Raw genomic sequence first — 10,910 nt, 5'->3', positions numbered from 1 at the left:
GTCTTCTAGGGAACCATCAGACAAGGTGGACGACAATTCTTGGAGAACAAGGCTTTGAAAGAGTTATAGATCCACTCTGGTAGCTGCCCCAAAATATGGATTGCTACTTTTAAGGCTATTGTATAGCTGGAAAGTGGAAGGTGGGACTAGGGTTAGTTAAAAACGCCACAGACTTCACTGTTCTTACTGAGATGCAGCCATTTTTCTTAAATAAATGATCCCTGGTTTGCTACAAGCTGTTGGTTAATTTCTGGAGTTCGGAAAATGTTAATTCTGAATAATTTTACCAGTTTTTTCATTGCTCTTATGGAAGGGAAAATTTTGAGAGGCCCTTACTCTGCTATTTTTGCTGACATTCTCCCACAATCTTTTTTAAACCAAAAATAATCCAAATTGTGGCTAAGTACAAAAGCACTAGTAGCTAGATATCAGCATCATGGAAATGGAGGGCTAGAGGTTGTGAAATAATGAAGACATAACAAAGAGCCTATGTCTTCTGTGAAATTGCCCCATAAGGCCCATTCAGAATATCCATGAATTTTCAATACCTCTTCATCCTCTTTTAATTAAATCTACTCTTCCTTAAAAACCAGCACCCCAAGATAAATGAGAATGAGCTAATTCAGTCTTATTGATTCCCTGTTTTGTTTAATTACTAGAGTTCTGATTTGTTTAATTGCTAGAGATTGCTTTCTACTATTTTTATTGTGAATGTGCCTTGATTTAGCTACAATATTGCTGCAGAGGAATGTGCTCTACATTTCAAACAATCAACTTTATAAACTTTTGAAACCAAATAAATTTGATAACAAAGAATCAGCTGTATGCAATTAATGACAGAAACCAATAATGTAAAAATTAGGTGATGTAGGCTAGGAGATTACCAGAGACCTCAGAAGGAAGTAAGACTTAAGCTAGATGTTGAAAGATGGAAAAAGAATTAGGAGAACATGGGAAAGATTGCATAACCAGAAGCTTCCAGTCTGTAACTGGCATAATATAATCTCAGGTAAGGGAGTAAACTAAATTGGCTATGGTAGTGATTAATGTGGGGAGGAGAAGAAGGTTAAAGTAAGGAAGACACTGGAGTTGGAGAATACAATAGAAAACCTTAAACAACATATAGAGAATTTGGGTTTGTTGTATTGTTTTGTTTTTTGAGATGGGATCTCATTATGTTGCCCAGGCTGATCTTGAACTCCTGGGCTCAAGCAATCCTCCCACCTCAGCCTCCCAAAGTGCTGGGATTATAGGCATGAGCCACCATGCCCAGCCATGTAGAGAATTTTTGACTCAACTTGCAGAACAATGGTTTGTACCTGCTTTCTCTCCTCCAGCACACCTGAGAGATGCAATCATTTCCAGTAATAGCAGTGGCTCACTATTTAAAAGGTCCTCAAATATAGGGAAGAGAGAGTAAGAATGTTATTGAAATAACTGAGGGGAGAGATTTCAAAAGCCCCACTCAGGATTCTGATATGCCTCCCTTCACCACCCTACCCTTCCACACCTCCCGGGGAATTAAAAGCCACAGGAGACCTTAGAAAACAGTGCCCTTTTGAAAGTGTTATGGCTGTATTTCATGGTTTAATTACCTAATTTCCTAAACATCAGGCAAATCTGTTTCAACACTTTCCAAAATGTAATTCATAGAATACTCATCTCATAAGATACCATCTATTAAAAATTAAGCCAGGCATGATGGGATGCACCTACAGTCCAAACTACTCAAAAAACTAAGGTGGGAGAATTGCTTGAGCCCTGGTGTTCAAGTGTGGGTAAGACAGCAAGACTTTGTCTCTAAAATAAAATAAATTCAGTCCACATAAGTTGGGAAAGCCCACATAGCATAGCCCCTTCTATCAGAAATTCACAAACTATATTAATGTGCCCAATGAAGGATCTAAGAACTCTCACAGTAGAGAACACTGTTTAATTTTTTTAATCCACATACATATTTGATTACAAATCTTATTCTTACGCAATATCTATTAACACTCTAGTATTGCACAGGAAAAGTTGAGAAACTCCAGCCTACATTGGCTTCTTTGTGGCTGGGGATATGTCACATGTGGTTCTGTGCTTGCCATAGATCTGCTTATGCGAGACAGTATAACAGGAAGTGGTATTCCTTCCTCTCTCCAGAAACCCTACTCCCTACAACACTCCCCTGGCCAGCCTTCGTTTGCCTCTTTAAATCCTAGTGCAGAGATGAGCTAAGCCCAGTCCTCTCTCCTATCCTTCAGGTCCCCACATGGCTTTATTCAGTACAGATGTGTAATCAAGGCTCCTCGGTTCCTCAGTGTTTTTCTGAGAATTTCACCAATACTCACCCGCTGCATCTGAGCTAAGTAACTGAGATGGCCCAAAGAGAAACCAGCATGGAAAACATGATGGCACTTGTGGGTCTTCTTGTGTAATTAACTAAAGGACAGGGATGTGCTGTGGAAAGCTGCAGTGCAGGGGACAAAAGATAAGAACAGGCCTGTCTGAGCCTGAATGAAATACAAAAGAGAGCAAGGCAGACAAGAATGAAGATGAGAAATGACCTTCTTCCCAGCTCTCATTTCCTTCCTCTGTAAAAGCCCTGAGTGGCCTTTTCAATTCTTCCCTAGCACAACTGTAGGCCCCTTTCTCCCTCAAAGCTGTGCTCTGTGCTCCCTCTGCTGGCTCTCACGTGCCAACTACATTAAATACCAACTACAGGACAGTACAATGCCTACATTCGGGTGGCCTTCAGTGGTGTTTGCCACTTGTACGTGCTGTCTTAAATACGGCTATACTTCTTAGCAAAAAATGAGAATTCAACCTCTTTTGTATTATTTTTTAAAAGTGGCGATAGGAGGGGAATGATTAAATAAATTATTGTATTTCATACTATGAAATGCAGCCACTTAATTTGTTTCCACAACTGTGTGGTACTGAGGATTAAAAAGATTTGGTAATATATGGTCCCCACTCTCCGGAAATGTACAAGCTAGCGAGGGGAGATGGACATACAACACATTTTTCAAAAGGAAGAATTTTAGAAAATTCCTGTAACATACGCCTTAAATGATGACTCAAACATGTCCTCTAAATGTATAAAGAGGCACCTCACATAGTCCAGGCTGTACTTCCTTAAATATTCATCTTGGGCTCGGCGCAGTGGCTCACGCCTTAATCCCAGCACTGGAGGCTGAGACAGGAGGATAGCTTGAGCTGAGGAGTTTGAGACCAGTCTGGGCAACATGGTGAAACCCTGTCTCTACAAAAAAATAATAATAATAATAATATCCCGAAAATCAGCCAGGCATGGTGGCGCATGCCTGCAGTCCCAGCTACTCAGGAGGCTGAGGCAGGAGAATCGCTTGAACCAGGGAGGTAGAGGTTGCAGTGAGCTGAGATCGCACCACTGCACTCCAGCCTGGGTGACAGTGACCTCATCTAAAGAAACAGAGACAGAGAGAACTAATGGCTTTATCTGAATGTTTTCACCATGAGTTTGGCAAAGAACAGAAGTCCATTACATTGAGTTTCGCAATTGGTAGCTGGTGCAGAAGGTTCAGGTAGCAAATGATTGTTTTTGGATTTGGGATATATGGTATTTCTGAAGACCAAAGGAAGTATTTGACACATCCACTCTGTAATCACAGGTTTGTAGTGTTTCTGACCAGCCCATCTCACACGCACCCTTCCCCACACACACACCCAACACTTTAAATAACTCTCTTTATAGATTTTTTATTATTTAGATTAATATACCTTCTATAAAGTTTTGTAAATATAGACCCACGTGTGGGTCGGGCGCCATGGCTCATGCTTGTAATCCCAGCACTCTGGGAGGCTGAGGCGGGAGGACTGCTTGAGTCCAGGAGTTCGAGGCCAGCCTAGGCAACATGATGAAATCATATCTCTAGAAAAAGAATACAAAAATTAGCCGGGCATGGTGGTGCACGCCTGTAATCCCAGCACTTTGGGAGGCCAAGGCAGGCGCATTACTTGAGGTCAGGAGTTTGAGACAAGCCTGGCCAACATGGTGAAACCCCATCTCTACTAAAAATACAAAAAATTATCCTGGTATGACGGCGCATGCCTGTAATCCCAGCTACTTGGGAGAGAGACTGAGGTGAGAGGATCACTTGAGCCCAAGAGAAGAAGTTGCAGTGAGCCAAGATCTTGCCACTGCACTTCAGCCTGGGCGATAGAGTGAGATTTGTGGCCCCCCTTCACCAAAAAAAAGGAAGAAATTTAAAAAAAAATTAACGTGCATCTTAATGGATAGATTTGGTTACATGACAATATGAAATCATCATGATCATAACTGCCATCTGTTACGGCTACCCCCATTATGGACACCTACTAGGGGCCAGTCACTATACGCTTTATGCTTTATATGCCTTAGCTCACTTTATGAATTAGGCACAGAGATGAGTCTAAGGAACAAACTGTAATTCAGAGACGCAAAGCAAGGATTCAAATCCAGGTCTGCCTGATGCCAAAGTCCCTTCAGTGTCTTCTTTCTATGCTACCTTGAATCATTATCCAGTTTCCACAAATATTGTTACCTGAGGTTTCCTCCACTGGTTGCTAAGCATAGCGGAAAAGTGTAATATGACAGTCAGCAATAGTATCCTATGTCATGTTCATGCTGAGCAAAGGTCTTTGTGCTCTGTGGGAAGCCCCTGACCTTAAGAAAATTAAAATATAACGGAGCAGGGACTATATGCAAATAATTAAATATAGCTAATAGATTTTCTACATGCCAAAATTAGCCAGTTTGAAAACATTATAGAGAACAAATTCTATTAACAAGAACAGCCAAAATATCCCAGAATAAATGTAACAAAAATTTGTCAAGCCTTTATGAAAAAGCTCATAGGAAGTCAGTAGAATAAACAGAAAGACAACTCATGTTTCTAGATGGGAAGACTCAATGACTGAATATTGTAAATATATTAATTCTCTCCAAATTGTTAAATGTAAAGTCATTTAAGCTACAATCACTGAGTCATTGTGATATTAGCACAGAAATCAGCACAGAAATCAACCCTAAAGTCCAATGAACAATATATATATATCGAACAACACACAAAATATATAAAGTCCCATATGTGTATATATATGGGACTTTAACCTATAGTAAAAGTGGCATTTCAAATTACTGTGGAAGCCAGGTGCAGTGGTTCATGCCCATAATTTCAGCTACTCGGGAGGCTGAGATGGAAGGATGGAGCCAGGAGTTCAAGGCTGCAGTGAGTGACGATAACCCCACTGCACTCCAGCCTGGGTGACAGAGTGAGATCCCATCTCTCAAAAAAAAAAAAAAAAATGAGTAGGGAAGGGATATTCTTGTGTTATAAAATAGTTGGCTGTAGGATTCTGTGGCAAGATGGCCAAATAGGAACAGCTCCGGTCTGCAGCTCCCAGCGAGATCGACACAGAAGGCGGGTGATTTCTGCATCTCCAACTGAGGTACCTGGTTCATCTCATTGGGACTGGTTGGACAGTGGGTGCAGCCCACAGAGGGCAAGCCGAAGCAGGGCGGGGCATCACTTCACCCAGGAAGTGCAAGGGGTCAGGGAATTTTCTCCCCCACCTAAGGGAAGCCGTGAGAGACTGAGCCTGAGGAACTCCAGCACAGATACTGTGCTTGTCCCACAGTTTTCACAACCCACAAACCAGGAGATTCCCTCCGGCGCCTACCCCACGAGGGCGCTGGGTTTCAAGCATAAAACTGGGTGGCCATTTGGGCAGACACCAAACTAGCTACAGGAATTCTTTTATTCCATACCCCAGTGTCACCTGGAATGCCAGAGAGGCAGAACCGTTCACTCCACTGGAAAGGGGTGCTGAAGTCAGGGAGCCAAGTGGTGTGGCTCGGCGGGCCCCACCTCCACGGAGCCCAGCAAACTAAGATCCACTGGCTTGAAATTCTCACTGCCAGCACAGCAGCAGTCTGAGATCAACCTGGGATGCTCCAGCTTGGTGAGGGGAGGAGTGCCCGCTATGGTTGAGGCTTGAGTAGGCAGTTTTACGCTCACAGTGTAAACAAAGCTGCTGGGAAGTTCGAACTGGGCAGAGCCCACAGCAGCTCAGCAAGGCTGCTGTGGCCAGACTGCCAGATTTCGCTTCTCTGGGCAGGGCATCTCTGAAAAAAGGGCAGCAGCCCCAGTCAGGGACTTACAGATAAAACCCCTATCTCCCTGGGACAGAGCACCTGGGGAAAAGGGAAGCTGTGGACAAAGCTTCAGCAGACTTAAACATCCCTGTCTGATGGCTCTGAAGAGAGCAGCAGACCTCCCAGTAGAGAGTTCAAGCTCTGCTAAGGATCAGACTGCCTCCTCAAGTGGGTCCCTGACCCCCGTGTATCCTGACTGCGAGACATCTCCCATTAGGGGCCAATAGACACCTCATACAGGAGAGCTCTGGCTGGCATCTGGCAGGTGCCCCTCTGGAACAAAGCTTCCAGAGGAAAGATCATGCAGCAATCTTTGCTGCTCTGCAGCCTTCGCTGTTGATACCCAGGCAAACAGGGTTGGGAGTGGACCTCCAGCAAACTCCAGCAGATGGGCAGCAGGGGGCGCTGTCAGAAGGAAAACTAACAAATAGAAAGAAACAGCAGGTCCACTCAAAGACCCCACCCAAAGGTCACCAACATCAAAGACCAAAGGTAGACAAATCCACAAAGATGGGGAGAAACCAGTGCAAAAAGGCTGAAAATTCCAAAAACCAGAATGCCTCTTCTCCTCCAAAGGATCACATCTCCTCGCCAGCAAGGGAACAAAACTGGACGGAGAATGAGTTTGACAGAAGTAGGCTTCAGAAGGTGGGTAATGACAAACTCCTCTGAGCTAAAGGAGCATGTTCTAACCCAATGCAAGGATGCTAAGAACCTTGAATAAAGGTTAGACGAATGGCTAATTAGAATAATCAGTGTAGAGAAGAACACAAATGACCTGAGGGAGCTAAAAAACACAACACAAGAACTTCATGAAGCATACACAAGTTTCAATAGCTGAATCAATCAAATGGAAGAAAGGATATCAGAGACTGAAGATCAACTTAATGAAATAAAGAGAGAAGACAAGATTAGAGAAAAAAGAATAAAAAGGAACGAACACAGCCTCCAAGAAATATGGGACAATGTGAAAAAGATCAAATCTACATTTGATTGGTGTACCTGAAAGTGACGAGGAGAATGGAACCAAGCTGGAAAACACTCTTCAGGATATTATCCAGGAGAACTTCCCCAACCTAGCAAGACAGACCAACATTCAAATTCAGGAAATACAGAGACCACCACAAAGATACTCCTCAAGAAGAGCAACCCCAAGACACATAATCATCAGATTCACCAAGGTTGAAATGAAGGAAAAAATGTTAAGGGCAGCCAGAGAGAAAGGTAGAGTTATCCACACAGGGAAGCCCATCAGACTAACAGCAGATCTCTCTGGAGAAACCCTACAAGTCAGAAGAGAGTAGGGGCCAATATTCAACATTCTTAAAGAAAAGAATTTTCAACCCAGAATTTCATATTCAGCCAAACTAAGCTTCATAAGCGAAGTAGAAATAAAATCCTTTATAGACAAGCAAATGCTGAGAGATTTTGTCACCACCAGGCCTGCTTTACAAGAGCTCCTAAAGGAAGCACTAAACACAGAAAGGAACAACCGATACCAGCCACTGCAAAAACATATCAAATTGTAAAGAACATTGACACTGCATCAATTAATGGGCAAAACAACCAGCTAGCATCATAATGACAGGATCAAATTCACACATAACAATATTAACCTTAAATGTAAACAGGCTAAATGCCTCAATTAAAAGACACAGACTGGCAAATTGGATAAACAGTCAAGACCCATCAGTGTGCTGTATTCAGGAGACCCAGCTCACATGCAAAGACACATATAGGCTCAAAATAAAGGGATGGAGGCATATTTACCAAGCAAATGGAAAGCAAAAAGAAAGCAGGAGTTGCAATCCTAATCTCTGATAAAACAGACTTTAAACCAACAAAGATCAAAAGAGACAAAGAAGGCCACTACATAATGGTAAAGGAATCAATGCAGCAAGAATAGCTAACTATCTTCAATATATATACACCCAATACAGAAGCATGCAGATTCATAAAGCAAGTTCTTAGACACCTACAAAGAGACTTAGACTCCCACACAATAATAGTGGGAGACGTTAACATCCCACTGTCAATATCAGACAGATCGAGACAAAATTAACAAGGTTATTCAGGACTTGAACTCAGCTCTGGACCAAGTGGACCTAATAAACATCTACAGAACTCTCCACCCCAAATCAGCAGAATATGCATTACATCGCACTTATTCTAAAGTTGACCACATAATTGGAAGTAAAAACACTCCTCAGAAAATGCAAAAGAACAGAAATCACAACAAACAGTCTCTCAGACCACAGTGCAATCAAACCAGAACTCAGAATTAAGAAACACTCAAAACCACACAACTACATGGAAACTGAACAATCTACTCCTGAATGACTACTAGGTAAAAAGAAATGAGGCAGAAATAAAGATGTTCTTCGAAACCAATGAGAACGAAGGCACAATGTACCAGAATCTCTGGGACACGTTTAAAGCAGTGTGTAGAGGGAGTATTTATAGCACTAAATACCCACAAGAGAAAGCAAGAAAGATCTAAAATTGACACTCTAACATCAAAATTAAAAGAAATAGGGAAGCGAGAAAACCACAGGGCATGGGGTAGGGTGGCGGCCCCTAGGGAGCCAGCAGGACGGCAGAGGGCAAGGCAGGCAGCGCAGCCGGCCGCTTCACCAAGCAGGTACAGAAGAAGTTCAGCAGGGCCCAGGAGAAGGTGCTGCAGAAATTGGGGAAAACTGTAGAAACCAAAGATGAACAATTTGAACAAAGCGCTAACAACTTCTAGCAACAACAGGCAGAAGGCCACAATTATACAAGGACCTGAAGAACTTCCTTAGTGCAGTCAAAGTGATGCACGAAAGCTAAAAAAGAGTGTCAGAAACCCTGCAGGAGATCTACAGCAGCAAGTGGAATGGTCATGAGGAGCTGAAGGCCTTTGTAGAGAATAATGATCTCCTTTGGGAAGACTACAAGGAGAAACTTGCTGACCAGGCTGTGAGAACCACAGAAAACTACATCACCCAGTTCGGCAAAATTAAGGAAAGAATTACCAAGCAGGTTTGGAAACTCATGGACTATGACAGTGCCCGACATCATCTGGAGGCAGTGCGGAATGCCAAGAAGAAAGATGAGGCCAAGACTGCCAAGGCAGAGGAAGAGTTCAACAAAGCTTAGACTGTGTTTGTAGATCTGAACCAAGAACTACTAGAGGAGCTGTCTATTCTTTATAATAGTCGTATTGGCTGCTATGTGATCACCTTCCAAAACATTTCCAACTTGAGGGATGTCTTCTACAGGGAAATGAGCAAGCTGAACCACAATCTCTCCAAGGTGATGAGCAAACTGGAGAAGCAACATTCCAGTAAAGTGTCTGTAGCAAAAGGACTATCAAGCAGCAGCAGGGGCTCCTTAGTCAGTTCTCCCCCAGTTTGAACATCTACGGTCTCCAGTCCTCTTACCTCACCTACTAGTCCCTCTACACTTTCCTCAAAGAGTGAGAGTGAATCTGCCTCAGCAACTGAAGATCTGGCACCTGATGCAGCCCAGGGGGAAGACAATTCTGAGATCAAGGAGCACTTAGAAGATGAGGAAATAGAGAAGGAACGATCTGAAGCAAGCTCCTCTGAGGAAGAAGAATCTCCACCAGCCTGCAATGGCCCCGCCCATGCCCAGCCCTCTCCTATCATTGAGAGTGCCAAGTCCCAGGAGGAAGTTCTCCCCAGCTCCCCTGTTCCATCACCAGGTGGAGCCCTAAGCCCTTCAGGGCAGCCTTCATCATCTGCCGCAGAAGTAGTCCTCTGAACCTGCACAGCAGGTGAAGGATCTGAACAACCAAAGAAGACAGCCTCTCTCCAGAGGACCTCAGCACCCCCTAGTAGGCCTCCTCCACCCAGAGCCACTGCAAGCCCTAGGCTCTCCTCAGGGAACATACCCTCCAGCCCTCCAGCTGGAGGGGGTTCACCCACCAGCCCTAGGGCCTCCTTGGGAACTGGGACTCCAAGTCCTAGGACCTCCCTAGAGGTCTCTCCTAATCCAGAACCACCAGAGAAGCCAGTAAGAACTCTTGAGGCCAAAGAAAATGAAAACATCCACAATCAGAACCTTGAAGAACTTTGTATTTGCCTCACCTTAATGACATCTCAGATTGCTTCAGAGCTTGGACAGGCAAAGAAGATGGAAGACAAGGAAGAGGATAATAAGTTTGTCTGACTCCTCGGAGGGCCAAGCTTAAAGTCTCCACAGTACCAGACAAGAGCAACCTCACAGCGCCTGAACCTCAAGAAGAGGTACCTACAAGTGAAAATGCACAACTCTGAAAAGAAAGAGTCCCCAAGCCCTACACCTCCCCAGAGAAGCTCTTCAACCAGAGGGTAGGTCAGAGGGATATAAGAGCCAGCATCCATCCCTGGGTTCTCAGTAAGAATGATGGTGCTGTCTAAAGACCTGGCATTAATGGAGTTAATGGAGGTGGAGGAGCAGCCTTATGGGAGGGATGGAGGGAGGCAGTCTAGGGAGAAGAGAACATTAGACTCAGGGAATATTTAATTCAAGTTTTAGCAATATTAGAATAAGACTTTATACATTAAAGTGGAGCTATAATCACTATAAAAAGCAAAAGTATCTATAGACACAGACACTTGTCTACACAGAGACATAACCACACATACTCAGAAGATAGTGAACTAATCTGTCTTTGACTTATGACCCATTTTGCAAGACTTAAAGCCAGAAGAACACATTTTCAGATTGTTAAATAAAGTCTGATTCTGACAAAAAAAAAAAAAAAATA

At 43.4% G+C, this 10,910-nt stretch overlaps 1 pseudogene; it reads left to right on the top strand.

Moving 5' to 3' along the window:
* Positions 1 to 2,360: 2,360 nt before the first annotated feature.
* LOC108516973 (bridging integrator 2 pseudogene) lies at positions 2,361 to 10,437 on the top strand (annotated as a pseudogene).
* The last annotated feature ends 473 nt before the right edge of the window (positions 10,438 to 10,910 follow it).

The sequence above is a fragment of the Rhinopithecus bieti genome, unplaced genomic scaffold (genome assembly GCF_001698545.2).
Source record: "Rhinopithecus bieti isolate Rb0 unplaced genomic scaffold, ASM169854v2 scaffold_38123, whole genome shotgun sequence".
NCBI lineage: Eukaryota > Metazoa > Chordata > Mammalia > Primates > Cercopithecidae > Rhinopithecus > Rhinopithecus bieti.
The sequence above is the reverse complement of the archived record's forward strand: the minus strand, read 5'-3'. Positions and strand labels throughout refer to the sequence as shown.